We start from the raw sequence: 23,377 nt of genomic DNA on the forward strand, positions 1-23,377 counted from the left end.
TTCTCTACCAAGGTCCAGGACGATTGGTCCCTTTTTAATACCAGTGGCTGAATTTGCTTATAACAACTCGGATCACTCGGCCTTTAAGACCAGCCCTTTTTTCTGTAGCCATGGATTCCACCCTTCGGTTCTACCTACTGTCCTTCCACATCCTACACCAGTTCCAACAGTCGACTCCTGGATTGAAACACTCATTAATGTACAAAGAGAAGCCAAAGAACAATTAGAGGAGGCCAGGACCCAAACCAAGCTGTATGCGGACTCCAAAAGAAGGCCGAGCCCTTCCTACTCAATAGGGGATAAAGTATTGCTATCCTCGAAGCTGCTGCCACAGCATCTGCGACCAAATAAATTGGCTCACCGGTATTATGGGCCATTCCCTATGAAGGAAATCATCAATCCAGTGGCCTTTCGACTCAAATTACCAGACTCCTGGAAGAAAATCCACCCAGTCTTTCATACATCCTTAATGAAGCCCTACGTCCAGACCTCTCGAACTAATCTCCGGCCTAATCCAGTACTCCTAAATGATCAACTGGAGTATGAGGTCTCCAGAATTTGTGATTCCAGATATAGACGTGGCCAACTCCAGTACATGGTGGAATGGAAGGGATATCCCCCCAGTGAATGCACTTGGAAACCTATCTCAAACTTAAATACCCCCAGGTTACTCAGAAGGTTCCATCTCATACACCCGGGCAAACCCGGCGGAACAGGTTTTCGGAGGAGGCATGCTGTCATGAACCATCAAACTCGCCCTTTCTTGGCTTCCTGGTCCCTGACACGTCAGGGTCTACACTCCATAATACTACCAATATGGCGGTAAGCCCAGAACGCCGCTCACCAGTCTTGCGTTCTACACAGCGTGCTCTATAAAGAGACCACACCCCCGCGGCCCGCACGTCTCAACGCTGCTGCTAGCTGTGACCCGCACTCTTCCTTGTACTATTCTGTTGTTTCCTGGTTCCAGGAAACCCTTCTTCCAATCTACCTTTCCACCTCCTTATCCAGCCTTCCCGGAATCCTTGCAACGCCTCTGCATGCTTCTTATCCCTTTCTTGAGTCTCCTGGAGTTTCCCCTTGATCCCGGACATCGAAGCTGAACGAACACTGGAAGCTGAGGACGGCCGAGCAGGCTTGTATAAGACCTGAACCATACGAAAGAAGACTCCTCCTAAAGAAGTCATCAGGCAACGAAAACAGGTGAGAAAGGGGGAAACCTGTGACAGAAATAACACATAGAACTGGATAGTTTCCTAGTGCCCAAAGATCGTAGAACTGGCTAGTTTCCTAGTGCCCAAAGATGGTAGGAATCTCAAACGAAAAGCGGAAGGAGAGGTGGAAACGGACACCAGAAATATGTCTCTTTTTGGGTTCACATGGATCACAGTTGCTGACAAGTTAAGCTGCAGTGTGTGGTTTGTGGCGCTACGTTAGCAAGCCTGAAGCCAACACTCAAGGCGCTTTTGGAAACAAAACCTTAGCAAAAAAGAACATGGATTTGTTTGTATGGCAGCTACAAGGCACACACAAGCAAAATGCACTTAAATGTGACCTCAGTACCTGCAAATGCTTTGGAAGCTTCTTAGCACATTATCTGGTGGGTTGGGGGGGGCCTTTACAGATGCTGAGAGTAATTCTGCCAACAATTCTCACTGTCAACCGGGTAATGCTTAGTGACGGTGCAGCAGAGAAATGCAAAGTATCTTTGTCTGACGCCACACTTTTCTGCCACATCACTGACCTGTCCTATCAGTACAGAATTGAGATTGTGCTTGAAATATTGGAGAAATATTTTGTAAACCAATTCAGGGCAGAGCAACTGCATTGACATTGTTAACTACTTCCTTCCCACTGCCTAAAGTGGGAAGCGTGTGTTGGTATTTGCTTGGATGGTGCTCCTTCAATGTCTGGTGCTAGAACTGGGTTAAAAGCAAAAGTGTTGATACTAGCTCCACATATATTGTGGACACAGGCACTGCGTGATCCCCGGGAAGCTTTGCCTGTGCGCAATATGGGGAATGGACTCCTTGAGGTGCTGACGTTTTTTGTAAGATTGTGTATTTTATTAAGATGCACCGCACAAGAGCCCATCTGTTTGCCACATTATGTGCAGAAATGGGAGCTGAACATGATGCTTTGGTTCACACACAAGTCAGGTTGCTCTCCAGGGGGAAAGGTTTTATATTGTGTTTAGGAACTCTGGAACAAAGTGAGACGCTTTCTCCTGGGTTTAGACCAGATGAAAGAAGAGCCTCTGTGTGATTCACACTGGCTTGTACTGTTAGCTTACTATGGTGACCTCTTTGAAAAGCTACATTTTGTAAACCTCTCCCTGCAAGGCACAGAAAAGAAAACGCATCATTGGCTATGAACGCAAAAATGTCAGCATTTAAGAAGAAGTTGGAGCTTTGGAGGAGGAGGGTTAATGTCTGCATTTCGACGTGTTTCATTATTAGCAGATGCTCTTGAGGAGGTGGAGTATGATCTTTTCATGTGTTGCTGAACTTATGGGGAAACCATCTCAGAACCACTCTCAAAAGTACTTTCCAGAGGACAATTGTAGCATCAATGACTGAGTGGTTCAGCCTTTCCTATCGGATGTAGGGGCCCGCCCACCTCCCAATACACCTCCAGGAGGGACTAATGAACTTCAAAGTGACCGCCTACTGGAGTCAATTTAAAAAATTGTCCTGGGGGGGGGGGTGAATTTTGGCACAATGCAGTTTACTCCTTTTATCCAAATGCAGTCAATGTGCTGTTAGCTTTCAGCACCTCGTACCGTATATCGGTCAAAGCTGGAAGAAAGCCAACCACAGGTTATTGCACAAATTGAACCCAATAGTGATGGATGGATGGCTGGCTGCTGAAAGGCAGGCCCACCCTTCACACTAGCTCTCCGTTATGCCACTGTCCAACTTGCAAGTGACTGCATTGATAGTAATCAAGTTTTTGTACTAAGTAACCTCTAGCAGTGTGCTTAAGGGCGAATGTACGCCTTCAGCCGGTAATTGGAAATGATCGGAATAATTTGGTTTGGTTATATGCTGATGATTTGTTGATTGCCCTGCAAGACCCGGCTGTTGGTATTTCTTATTTGATGCAAGACATTCATTCTTTTTCCGTGATATCAGGATATAAGATTAACTGGAGTAAATCTGAGATCCTTCCAATCAATGGGTTGTGTCAACGACATACATGTGTTCAATTTCAATTCAAGTGGTGTGCTGAAAAGTTGAAATATCTTGGCATATGGATTGGAGCAGATGTAGTGAAGTTACCTGCCATTAACTTTGCTCAGATTCTTCCGATGCTAAAATCAGATTTGATGAGGTGGAGTCTTTTGAAGTTGTCGACATGGGGCAGAATCAACTGTTTGAAGATGAACCTGGCTCCTCGGATAAATTACTTCCTGAGCATGCTCCCCATTAAGATACCAGGAAACTTCTTTAAGGAGATCAATGGGATTATGCAGAAGTTTATTTGGAATGGGAAGCCTCCGAGACTTGCAATCTGGAAACTTCAACTCCCATTGAAATTGGGGGGAATGAACTTGCCTAATTTCTCAGACTACCATTTATCCTTTTCCACTCGACATTTATGCAAAGTTATTGACTCTGGAGATGTACAGTCTGAGCATTTTGACCTCTTATCTTGGGAATGCAGTGCTGTATCCCAATTAGACCCGAGAGCTCTGCTAACCACTCGAAGGAATAAATCAAGAAAAATCAGCGCCCTTACTTCCTTCTTACAAGACTGCTGGTGTGAACTCTCAACCCGTTTGAGTGCAGATCCATATTTACATCCAGATGCTTCCTTATGGAATAATCCAGCCTTGATGTATCAGGGCAAAACTCTGTTTTGGATGGAATGGTTTGTGGCTGGTATCAAATACATTGGAGATTTGTTTGATGGGGAAAACTGGTTAACGTTCGCTCAGCTTGGCCAGAGGTATGATATGTCAGAATGCTCATTTGCCGAATATCGTAAGTTGAAGATTATTATTTCAGCTTGTATTGAGGAGCCACAATTTACTGCTCAGAGTCCAGCCTGGGCAGCTTTAACTGTATGCCTCGGTGCATCTCACCCTGCTTCTACTATGTATAGTATCATAAAAGCTACTCGGAAGGGCGATCCGAGATTGCCTGCTCTATGGGCGGAGGAACTTGGGGAAGATGTGAACTTCAGGTGTTGGCGAAGGTGCTGTGGAAACACTCGTTTGGTGAGTTTGGATTGGTCCCTCAGAGCTTCTCAAACAAAGTTGTTGTTTAGGGCCTATTGGACGCCGGAGAAACTATTCAGGAGACAACTTTTGGACAATAATCTTTGCTGGAAATGTAAGTGTTCTAGAGGATCTCTGAGCCACTTGATTTGGTCCTGTCCTAAAACGATGCAGTTCTGGGAAAAGGTATGTGAGAGATTAAGTTTGGTCTTAGACATTGCAATCCCCATGAATGCCTCATTGTTGATTTTAGGCGATGATTCTCTTCTGGAGGAAATTGACTTTGGTAAGAAGGTTTGGCTGCTACGTGCATGTATGGTTGCTAAAAAATTCATTTTGAGGTCCTGGAAATCGAGTAATTCTTTCAACATTGATGATTGGGTGGAGGAGCTTCTTACAATTTCGACATATGAAAGAGCTATTTACAAACTTTCTGATGACATTGACAAGTTTTGGGACATCTGGGGCTGCTTTCTTGACACCTATGGGTAAAACAGAACTTTGATCTGGGACAATATATACACATCCTTGTACACTACTGTGTGTATGTTATCTATAGGACGTGCATTGGTTGTTTTATAATTGAATTTGTTATATGGTTCATGTAATTAGTTTTCTTAGTCCTTCTCTCCTGCATTTGCTCTCTTTTTTCCTCTCTCTCTTTCCTTTCCTTTTTTCCTCTCTTCTTCTTCAACCGGTTCTATTTTTAGTACACTGATGGTTATTTTTAAATTGGTTGTGATATGTTGCTTATTTACATTGTATTGATTGGCTGTGTGTTTATTGGATTATTCATGTTCATGGTTGTTTATGTAAAATTAAAAAATGTAAAACCAAAAGAAATAAAGTTAGATGCAAAATGGCAAAAAAAAAAAAAATAAAATAAAAAAAGTATGTCCTATGTTACTCTTTGAAATAAATATCCAACGCTACTTTTAGTCACGTCCCCTGTAGCAAAAAACTCAGAATGCTGCCTTTACAAATATTTGCCCTCATTAATTTGAGTTATTGCAAGCAATGATTTTGAAAGAATGTTGTTTGGCACCCACACCTCCATTTGGCACCATTCTACACCAGATAAACATTTTGGAGTCCATGTGGATAGAGGGGCCAAAGCCAGGTACCTTTTTTCTTAGTGAAGGCTTTGTGGCCAAACAAGTTTGAAGACCACAAGACCACTGCCCGTAGAGTGATTATCTTTTTATCAAGAAAAACAATTTTTTTTAAAAAGGGCAAAAAAACCTAATTGATATCTTGCTGGCACCGCTATATGTTAACATATGTTTCGATTGCTAGTTTGGATGAGCACTTATCCTCCCTGGTCCCTAGGGGACAGTGCATGTGTCGCCTTAAACGGCAGAAGCTTAATGTACTAAACAAACCTTTGCAAAATCCCTGGTTGCTAAGTGGTCCATTATCCACGTGCTTGATGTGCCCTTGTGTGCGACGTTGCTATGTTTCCGGTACGGTGCATATACAACTCGTACACATGACCGCACCTGCAGTGGGTAGGAGCAAAATGATTCCGGTGCTTTACTGGGAAGGAAAGAGTTGCACGGACCCAGCGATACTCCAGATTGTCGTCTGCTTAAGAACATTGCAGTGTCGCATAGCCCCTGTGAGAATGTGTCTCTTGTATATAGAGGGCACAATGCTTGTAATTTTCAATAAGTTGCCCAGACAGCTGCATGCCAGTGCACAGACATCCGCCGGCATAGATTTCCCTTGTGTGGGGATTGTTCATGTGTGGCTTGTGCGAAGCGTGTGTGACTTTCGCAGCATCTTTAATATTGCTTAATTCTGAAACAGGGTGCCGAGTGGCAACGTTTTGTTTGGCTAGCATGAAGGCTGGCTAAGTTTTGAAGTGTGTGGCAGACTGTTTGAGCCGCTGTTTGGTACAGGGTGTGCTGCACACAACGTCAGGTGTAGTCTCAGGCTGGGGATGGTTGAAATGCCCTGATGAATGAGTTCTTTGATTCCTGCGTTCCTCCTTCTGGTGGCACATGGTGCTTTGGGCTTAGATTTGCTGTTGTGATTCGGCGCACAGAGCATGGTTGCAGATATTGGCCATCCAAGCTCTCATGAAGAAGGGAGAGAAAGAGTCCTCTAACCAACAGTGGACAGATGCCCCCATCTATTTATTTCTCTTCGCAATGCTTGCAACCTGATCATTGCTTTCACTTAAGCCATTGAAAACCAGCCAACTAAAAAAAAAAGTGGCATCCATTTAATTGTCCAGCAACTGAATTTGCATTAAAGGAGAGTTTTAATGCTCCCCACGAATTTTGTTTAACCACTTGACCTCAGCAGTGATGGTTTGCCTGTAAACTTTATTGAATGCTTGCTAGGGATAGTGATCCCTGTCATTAATTTTGAAAATATCTTTTCTGATCATTGTTTATGATCTGGGGTGAATGCTTTTTATGGGTTTTTTTAAATCTAATGATGGGACCAGTTCATTCTCGTTAGATGATGTTGAGCTATTCTCTTGCTTGTCTGGATTTTTCAGAAGCCTTGTGTATCAGGACTGGCGCAGTAGCGGGAATTTTCTGACCTGGGCGTGAAAGGAGTGCTGTGAATTGCTTTGCTATTTGAAAGTGGGAGGTCACTTTATTACCTTAACCCCTTAAGTGCCAAGGGCGATTTATCTTGTCCTTGGGATTACCTCCCTGTTGCCAAGGACGAGATACCTCCTCCTTGGCACCAACGGGGGTTAATGAAACAGAAAATGGTAGAAGGCATTGAATGGCGAAATACCAAAATCACCAAATAAGGCTTTGGCACTAGGGGGGGAAAACCCATGGCAGTTAAAAGGTTATGGCAGTGGTCTTCAAGCCTTTTTATGTGGAGCCCCCCCTTGAGTCAAATAATTTCTGCCCCCCGCCACAAATTCTTATATTTTCTATTAAAAAGTCACCATAATCCTTCAAGCCCCCCACCAACTGGCATCCTTTGGGCCCCCCAGTTTGAAGGCCTCTGCCATAAGACGCCCTAGCTGTTCAGCATACAGATGCCCCCTTTTCATGGGTGGGGCGACTTCTTCCCAGTTCCACAAAATTACTGTTATACGGATCAGGCTGATTGCTTTCAAACCATTGCCAAGTAGGGGATAAGTGCTCCTACTGGCTGCCCCTCTCTGGCTTTAATGCTGTTGCTGCTCCAATGCCCCCACAATGTTCCACACAAATAGTCCATGCCTTCCTCAGATAGGTGCACCCGACCCTCTACGTAATAGGTTATCTACATGTATCCAGCCATGGTGCATGTGTGAGAAACCATAGCTTGGTTTACTTCTTGCAGGATTTTTCCACTGCTATGAGCGCTGCACTAGTTCAGCTGTAGTGCATAATTTATTGCACATTAGTGATGCTTATGGGGGGGGGGGGCTTGTGACCCTTCTGGAGGATAGTGCCTGGCTCATGTTAGCAAAGGCCTTCCTGCTAAGGTGTAATATTTACTTTTTGTTCCCCCAGTAAAGATCACTTTGGTCATTGGTTCTGTCACTGCATATCCTCCTATTTCCTGTCTGCAAGGTGGGGCTCTCTATGGTTGATATTTACATTTAAAAAAACTGAAACATGTGTTTGTCTTTTAAAGAACACACACAAAATGACTGCAGCATTTTAGGTACAAGAGCTTGGCATTTAAGAACGTATTACCTCTCCAGAACACACACCTCTAAATTTGCGAACCGATGCAACTAGTTAAAGCCATAATGGGTGGAAGTCTTGGAGGAAGTTAACCAAGCACCAAGAGACGCTTCACTCATAAATCGGGACACATCAGGCAGGAACATACATAGCGAGCCCACTATAAATTAATGGTTTTGGGTACAGACCTGGTTCACAAATACTTGGCACTTACTAAATTTACATATTTTATTTCTTCTTTTAGGCAATAACTCCAAATCATCATGGCACTCTTTGATTCAGACAATTCTCTGTGCATTTGAAAGGATGGGGAATTTGAGCCTTTGCAATTCCTGGTGAAGTTAATTGGAAATTGCTGATAGAGGGTATCGATGAAAGTAGAAGAGAAATACGTAAAGAAAAAGATTTCAAGGAGTCATGTTTTTCTAGTTAGGTAAGCAATGTGTTTTTTTTAATCTATTTGATGTTTGGGGGAGGAGGGTACATCTGACGTCCCTATGTGGAGTCGTTCCCCTTTTTCACACATACAGATTACACAATGCCCACCTCATTTACAGCACCTCTTTCCTCTAGAGTACCTATAGATGGTGTACTTATTTCTCTTATGTTATTGGTGAAGCGCTATGGGTTGAACGCCGTCGGGGACTGTAGTCCAGGTCAGAGTATGTGTGCAGCTAGGACAGAGAATGGATTTCTATTGGCGAATCACACTCTACCTCCTTAAAGTTAGGTATACAGTCTTTTAGAATTAAAGTAAATGATCAGGGTATTCAAGGGTATTCATCTGTTGGTGATTTATTCCCATAAAGTCAGCCGACACATGTTTCGCCCTAAGCCGTCTTCCAGGCCTTGAAATTGAAGTTGATTGTGAAAATATCTTGAAACAATTTTCTGATAGTACTTGATGATTGAAGGGTTGAGCCCCGAGAGACCTGTCAATGGCTGGCACGTTATGCTAAAAGTTTTTAGTGGTGCTTGGACATCCCGGATTGGTTCCCAAATCGAAATTCCTAAACTATCTTTTTTGATTTTGTTTTTTTGTTTTTTACACCTTGGATGCAATCCTGAAAATGTAGTCAACGGGTTGGGGGAACTAATCTAGGATGTCCAAGGTAGAGTGTGATTCGCAAATACCAATCCATTTTCTGTCCTATTCATTCAAGGTCTTTATGCGTAGACCTTGTGGAATTGGTGATGCAGCTCGCCACTATTTATACATTATAGTGGTCACGGCGCACTCTCAACGGTATGTACCCATACACATTGTTATGTGTGCAGCTACACTGAATTGTGGGTAGCTGCATGGGGAGGGAGGGAAAGCGCCAAGGAGAGCAAGAATAAGCAAAACTCCAGGGGGGCGGATAGGGTCACGCTTAAGGGGAGTCACCCCAGTGTACAGCTCGGGCAAAATGTTTGTTGTATTGGTAGTCGCATTATGAAGTTTCAACTTGCCTTTTTCATACCCGCAGCCAAGAAACAGTATTAAGACACAGGAAACATTTGATGAAATAACGAAAAGCTATAATTGAGGCATTAAAAAGAAAGGTAGAGGAGAAAAGGCAGCTACTGGTGGAATCTGGAAAAAGAAGATGCAGTGAAAAAAAAATAAGAGAATTATATTGTAAAAGCTGTTGGGTGAAAACTGCCTATTCCAAAATGTATTAATGGCTGTTCACAAAAGCTGGAAAACCTTTTTGGCAGGGATGGCTAGTGTTCTTCATTTGTTCCTCAGAACCTGCCTATTGCTTCACCTGGACAATTGATAGACAGCAATAAATCGGCAGATGTCTGTGTAATGTTGCAGTTCCCAGAGATGTAGCTGTGCAACTGCAAAATATTGGACTATAAAGTAACCCGTTAATTGTCTGTTACAAATGTTTTGTCGGACAGATCTAATTTGACAAGCTCAACTCTTATCACCACGTCTTCTTAACAGTGTGTTCTTGTTACAGTATGACGGTCATGCCTGTTTGGACCATGAAGTGGCACCTACACGTTACCACACACCTGTGCAATCTTTCAGATTATGGTTTTAAAAATAAATGGAATTGGAACATCCCCACAACCGAGTTTGGTTGCTACGTCAGCCACTGCTACTAATCTACAATGTAATTGTAGCTCACATGCTGCTCTCTGAAACTCAAGATGCAAGTGATCTTGTGTGTAGAACTATTATAGTTCTGGTGAATTTGTAGGTTGGTGCCAACTTGTAAATGGTACATGTTTTTGTGCTATTGGATTTCTGGGTCAGCTAATGTTTTCTTGGGTGTGGTGAATGGTCGAACTAATTGCTAGCTGCTCATAGTTAAATTGGGTGAAGTGATCGACAGTCTTGTCATGCAGGTAGAGCTTCTGTTTAGGTCACTGAAAGTGTTTATTTTAGCGCAGTGATTTGTAATTGCGGGAGTTTATTGGGTGTGATGCCATTTTAGCTAGAGGGTGAGATATGAAATGAGGGAGTTTAGAGGTTGGTTCGTGACGGGGGGTGGATTTGTAGTTTTGTATACTAGATCGGCAAACCTTAGTTAATGACATTTGAGTGCTCTAGCAAAGATGGCAAGTAACAGCTGCAAATTCCATGTTTTCCAGTACACTATCCATAAGTCTAACCCTATAGTAATACCACCCATCTTACACACAAGGAATCAAAACCCTTTTCCTAAATACATCCTCCTGAAGTTGTCTGCAATAATCGTTCACAATTTCAAACCCATCCTGGAGTAATCCCCCCCCCCACCTATCCTGAAGTTGTCATGGGGTCATCCTGGAGTAATCCGCACCATCCTGAAGTTGTCATGGGGGTCATCCTGGAGTAATAAAAGATCATCACTGGAAGTAATCAGAACTCCTCTTGGAGTAGTTTCTGTGATAACTCTAGAGTCGTCTCATTTGAATATTTCAGCCTATACACATACTTAAGGGTGGTTTCGGATGATCTCCCTGAACTAGCCATGGATACTCTAGGATAGAGTCACCTGATGACTCAAGAATGATTCCAGGAAGATCTTCCTTTTTGTCTTTGATGGGGTAACACAACAGTCTGTGACATCCCACTATTTTCTTCATCACACACCTACCAAATATAATTGACTGCGCGCGTGCCTAAAAGTCAACAAAGGAGAGGGTTTTACATTTGGATGCACACCTCTGGAGCTTAACGTGCACCCTCCTCAATGCACCCCATTACCTCCACTCTTCCTCGTCCAAGTACTTGCCTCATGAGGCCCCATTCTACCTCGTTGCAGACCAACTCCGTGCGGGTCAGGTTGCCGCGGTCCTCGAAAAGGATAACGTAATAAACATAGAAAGGGGATTGAATGCGGTCACTCACGTATTCAAAATATGGTGCGACCAAGAAAGGTTTCTCCTGTAATTTTGGCGACCATCTTTGAATTGGTGATTTTTCTTTATTTCCACGAGCGCTCGCCATCCAGAATTGGCTATTTGGGCCAAGGATGTGGAAACGACGGAAATCTTGGCATTGGCAAAATGTGTTCTGGTTACCATTTTGAAACAGACTGTACGTTAAGGTTTCAATGCATGTGCCATCATCAATGGGGTCATTTGGTTCTCTAGTCCGCCACTAGTGTCTTTACATCCGGAAGTTACGTTGCTGTCATTGGCTTAGTTTGTGTCGGGAAGTATTCCAATACCTGAGCTGGGGGTGCGTGGAGGTCGCCTAGGGAGGTGTCTTTTCTAATGCCTCGGTAGTGAAACATGGGTTGTTATGAACTTCTGAAATACCCCAAATGTACTGTCATCAGTTAATCTAGCTTCCCTGTTGCCCCCACCGCATTGTGGTCCTCTCCAAATTGTCCAGTTAGTCATTCTCCCTAGGACTTCTGCGCATCTTATACTCCCCTCACCAAAGCCCAGCCGATGTCGCCACCATGTGCCCCACAGCGCGTGGCCTGTGTATACTTTGACTCGGAAATCACACCCCCGTCAACGCCTATTAACTCCAAAGCCATGGCTTTACCAAGTGTCCTGGCACTATACACTTGGCACACCTGACAGCAAGAGCCCGACCTTGACTGCCCATTCAAAAACCTCACCAACTACTAACGAAAAAGCCTGTACCTCACCAAGTCCTTACTCTAAAGTGCTTCACTCATTTCAGTTTGTAAAGTCAGAAATTCACCCCTTTTTTTCCTGGTTCCACGATTTCCTCGTTCTAAATGCAGTGTCGTGTACTGGACTCACACAGTGCGCGTCATACTTGGCTTGTATTTCATGGCATACAAAGGCGGCGGACCAATACCACAGAGCTGTGTTCTCTACCTAACTGCTTCTTGGATCCCTCAAAGAGATTCCTTGTTACCCAGTTACAGGGATTGAAATATGGATTTGATGAGGAGGACCACAAGTAGCTCCTGGATATCATGCATCACCCAGTAAGCAGAAGCTCTCTCTGGGGCGACAAAGAGATAGCAAAAAAGTAACTTGCACATGACATGCTCACTATAACATTTTGTCCTTTTATATATGACCCATTATGATTTACGTTTAGTCTTCTAATGCTCCCCTTGAAACGCTTTACCAAACAACCAGAGTTAATGTCTCATAGGTATGTTTGTACAGGAATAGTTGACATGACGAGTCAAATGCATCTTCGCTATTACAAACATGAGCTAATTGCCTCCAAGTTCCAGTTAATTTCAAACCCTGCAGTGATGCTATCGTCCTTCCACATCTTGCGCATGGCATGACCTTGTGTGTATGAGGCATGGGGACACATGTGCTGGCACAGCAACTTTGGTGCGCCTTTGCACATGACATGGCATATCTTTTGTGTGGGCAGAAATCCGACCCACACTACAGTTTTTAGGAATTTAGTGTTCAGCGACCAGACATTATTCTTTCAGCCAATTGCATGACAACGTGACTGTTACCTTGATACCTGGTTTTGCATCAAGATAATTGGCTCAGAGGCCGGAAGGGTGCAATCTCCTCAAGTCTGCGCCACATAAGGGGTCAACTTTTTAAAAACTTTTTCCATTAGAGACACATCTGGCAGGATCATGGGAGAAGTTGAGGCTCACTTGGTCTGAGGAATTCGGTAGGGTTATTACAGTGAAGGAATGGGAGAATCTGTAGAAAATTCCTGTTAGGGCGAAAGTTGACTTGAATTTGCGTTATATTCAGCAGTAGATATTGGGGCGCCTTTATTGGACGCCAGTTCGGATGCACAGATTGGGGATGTTAGAAGCTGAAAGTTGATGGGGATGTCAGAAGGAGAAAGGTACCTTGTTACATATGATGTGGAATTGTCAGGGTGAGGGATTTTTGGAATGACGCGCTGGATAGAATTGATTTGATTTGGAATATTGTATTTCCGAGAACCCCATCTACAGTGCTTTTGAAATCCCCACAACATTGTAGGTTTATTGGTTGTGAAGCGTAAAGTCCTATTGGTCGCAACCAGACAAATATTAAAAGTCTGGAAAACCAGGTAAAAACCACGTGTGGCCGAATGGCTAGTTAATGTACACATTCTTTCAAATTTCAGGAAAGATAAAGTTTAAAAAGCAGCATAGAGAGGATGTCTATGTGGAACAGTGGGGACCATTAATGAATTTTATGACTGAAGATTAGACGGAGTGTATGAGAATTTGCTTAATGTAGTCTGGTAGGGTGGTTGTTTGTATTGGGTATGTGTGTCTGGTCACGTCCCATGTGTGTTTTTATTTTTTTAATTTTTTTTTTTTGTCTTTTTCTGTTATTTGGAAAGCCATCGTTAGTGATTTGGATTCATTTTTTGCTTCAAATGTGCTATTGCTTTTTATTCTGATTGTTATTTACTTATAAGGATGGTTTTATTCTGCTGAATTGCATGTTACTTGTGTGTTTATTTGTTTATTTACATTTTTTAAAAGGTAAAAAAGAGATTAAAAAAAAATAATTGGCTCAGGCACTAGATTGCTGTGTAGCTCTTTGGAGACATCTGCAGAGCCCTTGAACAGGGCTTCCAACTGGTAAACCTGATCGTGCATATATTTTGCAATCAATTTGGCAGTGTCTGAGGGTTTTTATAGGGCTGCCGCATCCCATACATGGATAATTATCTAGTTACTTGAACAGTGGTACGTTACAACTGGCAGAGAATTTAGGGCTCTCTATGGTTAGAATGGTTCCCTTTGTACGGGTGACTCAGTGGGCTTGTCGTCATTGTGTTGCTATCCTTTTCTTGTCGGTGTCTGTTTTAGGACTTAATCTCATGGCCAATCCTTGGCATGTTTTAGAGAGCTCATGTGTTCATTCTTTGTTTCTTCTTTTCAATTTCCAGATGAGTTGATTGAGCAGAGGTCGAGGTGCTATGTGCTAGAATATTTGAAGCAGGAGCACGGCCAGAGAAGAGTGTAGCTGAGGCACACCCAGTTAGATGTGGAGTCATGCGATAGTTGAACTAGTTTCAAGTAGATCGTTCAGAAGGTCTATGATCCCCTTTTTCGGGTTATGCAGTAACTATTTTGCTCAGTGAATGTCACAGGCAGAGGTATTATCTTTTCACATCTTTAAACAGTGTCTAATGGGGAACTGAAGTAAATGATGGGAAGTTCAGGGAACAAAAGGAATACAATGGGGTACCCCCTGTTTAAAAAAAATAAATAAATAAATAAAAATCAAATCAAATGCTGCTCCCTGGTGTTCATTGCTGGTGGCCTTATACTTTAGAACCAGGCTGGACTACTGCAACAATCTTTCTCAATCTCCCTCTTTCTTCCCTACGACACCTCCAGCTAATCCAGAATAGGGCCGCAAGGCTAATCCTTGGCTGTAAGATTTATCCTTGGCCTCAAGCCCATGGATCGCATCTCTCCAGCCCTAAAATAGCTCCCGGTGGCTGCAAAGATCAAATTCAAGACCCTCTGCATCATCCACAAGGCTGTCTGGCGCCTTTGACCACGCAATCTCCAATTTTCCCTCCCCAAATGCTAATCTGCTAGAGCCCTAAGCGCCTGTCCAACACTTCTTCTAGCAGAGAGTGGGGGGCAGGTCTCTCTCCTCGGCTGGCGCCTCTGTTTGAAACCACCTCCCTGCCCCTCTCAGACTTGAGCCGGACCTCCTTAAGTTCTGGAAATTGCTCAAAACTCTGCTGTTCTCTACCTCTTTCTCTTCCCTGTTAATAATCCCACTGCTGCTGTGACCGGTGGCCTGATCCTCCTGAATCTCACAGGATTCCATGCCCTTCATCCCAGTTGATATCTCCTCCTTGGCTCCTCCAGCACTTCTCCACTGTTCTGCTACCCCGCCCCCCGCTCCCTCCTCCTCCTCCTCTTCCCTCACTGCACTTGCACATACGAATGCCACAAGGCCTAGTAGGACCATGACCATATTTACTGTTTTGCATTGTTTCCCCTGTTTTTAGGATTGTGGCACTTTGAAACGCAATTCTGTTGTACAAGGCACCTAACAAATGCTCAATAAAATAAATAAACCATTAATTCTGTGTATTAATTAACCTTTTGTCTTCTCTGTTGGCTTGCACCATCATGGGGTGAGGCTGATGCACTTGACCCCAAGGGATCAAAGTCATTTTAAAAGTCCCAACCTCAAATTAGTTACCCATTATCTGCCTTGTGTACCTTGGTTTGCCAGTATTTGCTCAGTCTTCAGAAGTAGAATGTGTGCTTTTGGATTAGACCGCTTCGACCTACTGGGTATCTGTATTTGTTAACTAATATTAGTAGATGCGTTCCTCCTGATAGTAAACAGAAATGTGCACTGATTTCTTCCCACAGTGAGTTTGCTCTCTCATGAGTGAGAATGGGAGCAGGGCGGTCAGCTCTGCTGGTGGCCTGACATAGGATTCCAGTGCCCATCGTTTCCTCTACTGGCTGATCGATTCTTTGGATAGCTTGTCTCTTAGATAAGCTTTGGTCTTAACAGTTCCTTGGTGTCACAGATGGACAAGAATTATGACTCTGGTGGGAAGTGTTGTGGGAATTGCTATTTGCATGCCTTTGCCAGACTGATACAGTAGGGCATGGTGGCTGGTGCCCCCTCCAACTTCAGTGGTGCTGTGGATATAGCAGTGTCTTCCATTGCCCTAACTGTGGAGTGGACAGAAAGATCTGAATATGGTTGTTGTGTGCATCAAGCTGTGCGTCCCGCTGATGCTGCAGACTGTCTCCTGAGGCTGCGGGATTCCTTGTCTTGATTGCGTCCAGATCTCTTGCAGGGTTTTGGATTATTGATGTGGGAATAGAAGCTCCAAAGGCAGATAGATGATAACACTCCTAGGTTATGTTGACCGATGCTCCCGAGACCACAACAGCTCAGTCACCCACTTTTTACATAGTGCAGATACAGTGAATGGGTGACGTTCTTCTTGGCAGCACATGGGACTTGTATAGGTAGTCTGGATATTGCCAGCTATCCAGTGGAGAACATGGATCCAACAGTGGACCAGGAGGCAGACTGGATGACCGGAGCGCCCAGGATCCAGGGCAGAATAGGCGAGGCAGATAGGAATACGCACTGGAGAGAAGAGTACTGAAAGCAAGAACCAGTTTGGAGGGGACAGACTCCTGGAAATTTTGGGGGGCGACCAGGAAGCTGGACCAGATGGCAGGAAGGCCCAGAGCAGGAGAAGAGCAAGGCAGATAAGGGATCAAACAGGTTAGGGAAAATGCTGTGTAATGGAGATGGCTTCCCGGGAAAGCAAGTCCTTGTGTTCCTGGGCCCTGCGCCAAGTCTTTCATTTATTTATTGAATATTTGTATTTATTGAATATTTGTAAGGCGCCTATACAACACATGGTGTATCAAGGTGCCACAAGACAAAAAAAAGGGCGGGGGCAATGAAGAACGGTCCTACTAGGCCTTGTGACATTCGGATCGTGCAAGTGCAGTAACAAGGGCGGGCGGGGTTTGGGGGTCTGGCAGTGCCGGTCTGCATGAAGTACTATGGTGGGAAGGGAAGCGCAGGGTAAAGAGGAGAGAATGCAAGTGAAAAGGGGGGAGCTGGACGGGGGGCACAGGGGCCTAGACAAGTGCTAAGGCGAGGCCAGCTGCACAAGTGCCAGGGATTTAATGGGTTGCAGGGGGAGAGGGTCCACATACCAAGTGTGAGGAGGTGGTGGACTATGCTGGGGGCTAGTGCCCTGTAGAACTCGGAGGGAACCAGGAAGCCAGTCACTGCGGCAGACAGGGGTGTTAGCAGGAGAGGGGGAGAGTGTGTTGGATCAGTTGGAAGATGGCCGCCTTGTCCAGCAGGAGTTTGCCCAGGAACAGGGTAATGGAGTTAGGGTGGTGGTTAGCCAGGCAGGAGTGGTCGGCAGAGTTGTTTTTTGATGGGAGGCTGCCTAAGGGAGTCCTTGAGGGGTAGTGGGAAGGAGCCGGTGGCAAAGGAGTAATTACAGAAATTGGCCAAGTCTGGTGCAAGGGAGGCAATGTTGCCCTTAATAGTTCAGGAGGAGTGGGGAGCACCTGTTTGGAGGTGACTTTACATAGAGACCTCATCCGGTGCTATGGGTGAGAAAGAGGAGAGTAGAAGGGGAGGCGGGGGGAAAGGGAGGTCTGAGAGCTGGGGAGGGAGGAGAGGGGGGGGTTAGTAGAGGAGAGCGAGGACAGGATGTTCTGAGATTTGGTTAAGAAGTGGGAGGCCAGTCTAGTACAGGAGGTCATGGATGGCAGGGGAGAAGTGGAGGCTGCCGTAGGATTGGCACGTTCCTTGCAGGTTTAAACAGTTTGCCTGTTTTAGTGGCCCCAGAGATGCAGGCTTGGATATGAACCCTCTTCTTCGAGCGGATGGAGGGTCTGTATTGCCTTTAGAGCAGGCGGCAGGCCAGTCTGTCGGAGGATGTGCCTGATGCCCGCCACTTCCGCTAAGCAACTCTGCACTTGCGTGCGAGAGAGGCTAGGTCGGTGCATACCAGGTGTTGCGCTTGTAGAGAGGCTTCATGCAGATCCTCATAACAATGGCAAGGATGTCCAGGGTGTTGGTGATCGAGAGATTAAGATTAGCAAAGGCAGAGTCAGTGTGGGAGTCCGTCGCGGGAGTGGGAGGGGGAATGAAGGTGGCAGCAAAAGCAGCAATTGACACAAGCTTAATCGGTTGAATGACAGAGAAGCGGACTTGGTACGCTGGGCAGGGTAGGCATTTCTCCCCTTTTTCTCCTCTGTGGTTTAGGGGCCATGTTTGTTGTGTTGGCTTGCCGATGTGGCACAGCAGCTCCGTGAGGTCCTTCTGTCTGCCATGTATGGAGGCGGATTCTCCATGCGACTTTCTCCCCGTCACACTTTTTCAGCTTGCAAATCAATTCATGACTGTCGTTGTCACCACTTTCTTTTGTAGTCTTAAGAGAACAGAGTTATCATATGTGTGTAGGGTTCTGGATTTGTACTTTGATGGTTCTACTTTCTTGTCGGGTGCTGGCCCTCGAAAGGCAAAAGAGAGACACTGGCAAGTAACTGATATTGGAGGTAAGGCATGAGGCAACACTGGTCTACAAAGAAACATTCTGGCACAAGAGAGGGGCAGTAATTGGGCCCATCACAACTGCCACAGTCCACCTTGGAGGTAGGACTGTCTCTGTCCTACCTCCCTGTTAGGTTTCCCTCTTGACAGTCATGTTAATGGGTAATTTTTTAATTTTATTTTAATTTTATTTATTATTATTAGGTGGATACAGGAGGCATTTAGCGTCCTTTCGCACACAACACACTTTTGTAATTGCATTACACAGAAATCACAAACAATTAAAAAAACTATTTCCTAAAACAAAAAAGCAGCCATATCATTTCAAAATCACAACATAAAATAATCACTTAAAAAATGTGTACATAAGAGTTTATTATAAGCAGACGCCCTAACAACATAGGACTCTGCACAATAGAAGGTGCTCCATAACTGGTTGGAGCCATAGTTGACACATTTTGCGTATCCCCTTGCATGAAGAGCACGAAGGGCCGCACAATTGGTCAGCAAATGGCTCACTGTTTCGACGTGCGTAGCACAGAGGCGACAGATGCGCTCCTCTCCGTTTATTTTCTGCCACGCTCCCGTATTAGCTAACACCGGAAGCAAGTCAAACCGTAGGTACAAAATGAAGTGTTATTAGGGCAGGAAGGTGGAGCGTAACAAGATATTTCTTCGGGGAATCCCCAAATAGGCCCTGATTTGTATAAGTCGCACATTTGCGCATTTCCACCAATCTACTCAAGATAGGTACACAATTAAATATGCATGATTTGCAACCCAAGTTGCTAAAAAATAATGGTACATCAAGTGTCCCCAAGCAAGTGTTAATTGTGATCCAGGATGTCTCCTCCCAAAGCTTATGATTTAGTCATTGGACCCAGACCACCCCTCAACATTATTTTGTTGTTATATTGCACTTTATACTGGTGTTCAGTGAGTTGCACATGGTTAGTTCTGGTCAAATGGGGAAGCCTGCATTAGTTTAGTTTATTCATTTGTATTGCGCACCAGACCCGAGGGTATGAGGGCGCATGAGCAGCAAGGTGATTCAAAGCTTGGTTACAGGTTGCTTATACTTTACATTACATAATTACAGTGTGACAATGAAGGAACATGTGTACAGTTTGGCAGGAGAAAATGCAGTAAATATATTTAAAGAATTACAAATATTTACAAATTTACATTAGTGCCTAGGTCTGTTTCTAAAGTCCTCAATTTAGCTGCTAGTTTGGATCTGCTCTTGCTTCTTCCTGCTCTTTTTGATTTAATGTACCACATTACACTGATGATCTAAGCACTTGCACATTTGGCAGATAAAGAAATTGCACTATAGGGAAGCAAAGAGACTTGCCCAAGATCACACAATAGTGGTCAAGACGAGAATCCACAATTGCACCAAGCACAACTTGGGTTACTCTGTCTCTGGTTTTATCACCTCTTTGGGCCCATTGTACACTAGCTTCCTGTTGCTTGAATGATTGTACAGCGCTCTGTTGCTCTCGAGCTAGGTTTACACTACTCCCCCCCCCCTTAACCCCTACTCTTCTGTGCCTGTGGGGCAATGTGAGCAATGATGGACATGTGCTTTTGGGAGTATGGAGGGAAGGTAGAGCGGTTTCTTGGCAGATTGTGGGTTAGATGGATGTGCTTGTAAGTCTTTGATTCAGGATGCACAGGTGTGGTAGGATGGGCTTGTTCCTGTCTTGGTGTGACTGAGTGGATACCTGTGTGTGGATTGGGTGTGGATTGTGTGTGGAAAGTGGCATGTCTGGAAGTGACTGGCGTGTGGGAATGTATCTGGGGCAGTTGAGTTGGTGGTTGGGGTGAAACCTTCGCATGGAATTGTTGAGGGAGGATGGGTACATGCCTGTGAGCGGATGAGAAGGGTAGAGTTTAGAGCTATATCTGAGGGGATATGGATGGTGGATGGTGTAGTAGGAAGTACTTAAAGTGGGATGTAAAACTGGGGTCTGAGGCTCTAACAAGGGACTTGATCAGTGAGCTGAGCGTGTCCTAAAGAGGGTGCAGCCTGAACCAAACAGTACATCATGAAATCCTACAAACATGTTTTTGAGTCACTTAGCATGGTTTTATGTGGTCCTGTTTGCATAATTCCCATATAACGAAAGGTGGGTAACCCCTACTCCATGGGCATCTGGGGTAGGAGTGAATACATATTGAACAAATGTGATGCCCTATGGACTGGAAACAACTATACCATATTTCCAAACAGAGTATTTAATTTATTACAACTCTTAACAGTAAAGTGTTTGCAAATCACAGCATATATATATTTCATTTTGACAGCCATAGTTCACAGTGGTGATGTTTCGGATGCTCTGCTCGAGCGAAGCATGGTCTCTAATTTCACTAAATGCGTGCAAATCAAGCTTGGTCCATGTACTTCTCAGTGACCGTGGGTCTCAGACTCAGTAAAAACAGACAGTAGGGCAACCTTTTTTATTTAAATCCAAAAGTATGCCAAGAGATCTTGTGTTTTGACGACTAGCTCCATTTTCTGGAAGTAAATTAGTATTTATAAATGTTCAGCAAAAACGATTCTTTATTTACATTTTCAACCACTCAAATGTGAATCTCACATATGCATGTTTGTAAGACACCAGTTGGCCTGGGGAGCCAAAAGAAGCTCCTGGTAACTTGGTTTTAAGCCAACCAGCTATCCTAGGCTAGAAGCAGGAGCTAAATAGCTTTCAGCTCCCAGCAATTTCGAACCCTGAAGGGTGTTCAATTGCGTTGCATAGTTAGCAATTGCTAGCCAGACATAAACTGTCATTCCCATTCCCCCTTCGTCCCCCAAATGGACACAGCAAATAATGTCTTACTGTCCAAAACTGATCAGAGGCTAGTGGCGAGTACACATTTTGGGGCATGGTCATAGTGTGTTTGTTCATGAAGAAGAATGTTGGTGTTGCAGGAAAACCATTCCAACTATTGACAAACAATATTGGATGCCAATACACAAACTACAGCAAGGCAACAATTAAACTAGCTCAAACAATTCCTACAGTATTGCATCTTTAACATTTACCATCTAACCCCTGTTCTACGTTGTTTCCGAGCAGGCCGATTTCATCAGAGCGTGCTTTCCCCGGGCCTGATTTTTGGTGCTGTCTGGGAACCATCTTTTCCTTTCTGAACCCCCTACCTTGCCGCTCCATGCTGCCAGGGGCAGCTCTGGTCCCCTCCCCACCGTTTCTCCCCCCAGGCTGAGTTGAGTATTGGGCGGGGGCCACCCACCCCATTCCTAACAACATACACGCAGGCACCCCACGCGCGCACATACACATAGCCTACCCTTCCCCAATCCACCTCTTTACCTTATATTCGGCCGTCTTTTATCCCCTCTTCCTCATTGTGTAGTGTGAAGTAAACGCATGCGCAGTTCCCTGATAGGCTACCGTTCGATGAAAGTGGCCTGTGGGGACATTTTCTCTGACAACTTTGGCAGAACTTTAACATCATTCTCCATTTACCACATACCTGAGTCAAATAAAACTGTTGAAATTTAGTTTTTCGTCCATTCCACCATTTAACTTAATCTGTCACACCAGTATGGGTAGGAGAATTTAATACCTATCTTGCTGATTTGAACTCCCAAGAATGTTTAGCTACTGTTTAATACTTTGTTCTTATTGAAAGGAACACACGGTGGAAACAGTAAAGACGGACACAAGTCTAGGGTGTTTATTAAACTGTAAGCATGGGTGAGAAAAACGCCTAATATAAACCGAAAGCTAAGATGGGAGCAAGCTGCACCATCAAATAATAATAAGGAAGTCTTAGTAGCGTCTTGTCACATAAAAAGGGCATATACTAAAAAACATGTTGCCAATTTTTACTAAGTTACAAAAGAATGGGGGATAATGTTGACCAGAAAAGAAAGAAGTGTTCACAAAATAAGTCAGGATTGTATGGCTGGGTCTCCCTTCCCCCCACGTTTTAAGCACGGGACAAGACGGAGCTTCTGAGCACAACACACTCCTGGGCCTCTCCAGCACAAGGCTAACTATTCCATTCAATGATAACGGAACCTTGAGGAGCCAAAATTCTTTCTACAAAGTCTCTTGCCTTAGAAGGCCTGCCAGATGAAAACAACAAAGAAAAGAAAAGTTCCTTCGATGGTTGTGCACCTTGGGCGATGGCTCTTCGCCCCTAGGATCTCCCTGCGCCGGCCTCAGATCCTCCCTGCAACGCGGGCCTCCCTCGGTTTGGTTTACTACAGCCTTCTTTAACACAGATCATGAGTTTTTAACACAGTTCATGCTTTGCTTTATCTCAGAAAGCGAGGTTTCCCTTCCCCAAGCTTTCTTTCGGCATCCCTCTGTCTGGTTCACACTTGCCGTAGCTTACAATACGTGGGCCTCCCTCTGTTGTGTTCACTACGGCCTTTCACACTGTTTTAACACCACGTTCTCGGTTGTATTATACCTCATCCCGATTCGCAGGCACCCTTCAACCCGGTTCACATTTGCTAATTTAACAGTCTCTGGAGGGCGCCTTGGGTCGGTGAGTACTTGCAACCCTTACCGGTGCCCCCTGGCGCATTCATCCATTTTTATGCACGAGTGTCCCCTGTGGGCCACTCTTCTATACTTGTGTAGCCTGTGCTATGTCCTGTTCCCAACTCTTGGGTCCTTTTTCTCCCCTCTTGTGGAGTCCCTCCTTGAATAGTGGGAACTTATTCGTCACTGCCTCACCCACCTTTCTGAGTAGCTACAGCCCCTGGAAGAGACCATGTTTTCACTCTACCGCACAATCGCATGTGTCTACACCAAAAGTACTTTTGAGCACAAGGCTCCACTCTTCTTAGGGATTGGACTGCCTCTTAGTTGGAGTTTGGTTTGATAAGTGAAGCACTCCCTAACGTATATTCACACTGTTTGCTCCCTTTCCTTACTGTGTGCCATTCCTTTAGGCCATTGGTATCTGTATATATGTTTAATAATAGTGTTGTGTTGGTTTAAGTATTACTGTTGATCTTTGCTTGCGTTTGATTTAAACTGCCTTTAATAAATGTGTATGTATTTTTGATATACATCTGACTGAAAGTAATTTGTAT

The 23,377-nt window shown here is 44.5% G+C and overlaps 1 protein-coding gene across 3 annotated transcripts in view; it reads left to right on the top strand.

Moving 5' to 3' along the window:
• Positions 1-23,377, top strand: part of PCSK7 (proprotein convertase subtilisin/kexin type 7) — a 434,758-nt gene that overhangs the window by 19,907 nt on the left and 391,474 nt on the right. For all 3 annotated transcript variants that reach the window (XM_069614474.1, XM_069614475.1, XM_069614476.1), the window contains one exon: positions 8,117-8,305. The gene's annotated coding sequence lies outside the window, so the exon portion shown is untranslated. The remainder of the gene's footprint in view (positions 1-8,116; positions 8,306-23,377) is intronic.

The sequence above is a fragment of the Ambystoma mexicanum genome, chromosome 9 (assembly GCF_040938575.1).
Source record: "Ambystoma mexicanum isolate Mex_15411 chromosome 9, UKY_AmexF1_1, whole genome shotgun sequence".
NCBI classification, from domain to species: domain Eukaryota; kingdom Metazoa; phylum Chordata; class Amphibia; order Caudata; family Ambystomatidae; genus Ambystoma; species Ambystoma mexicanum.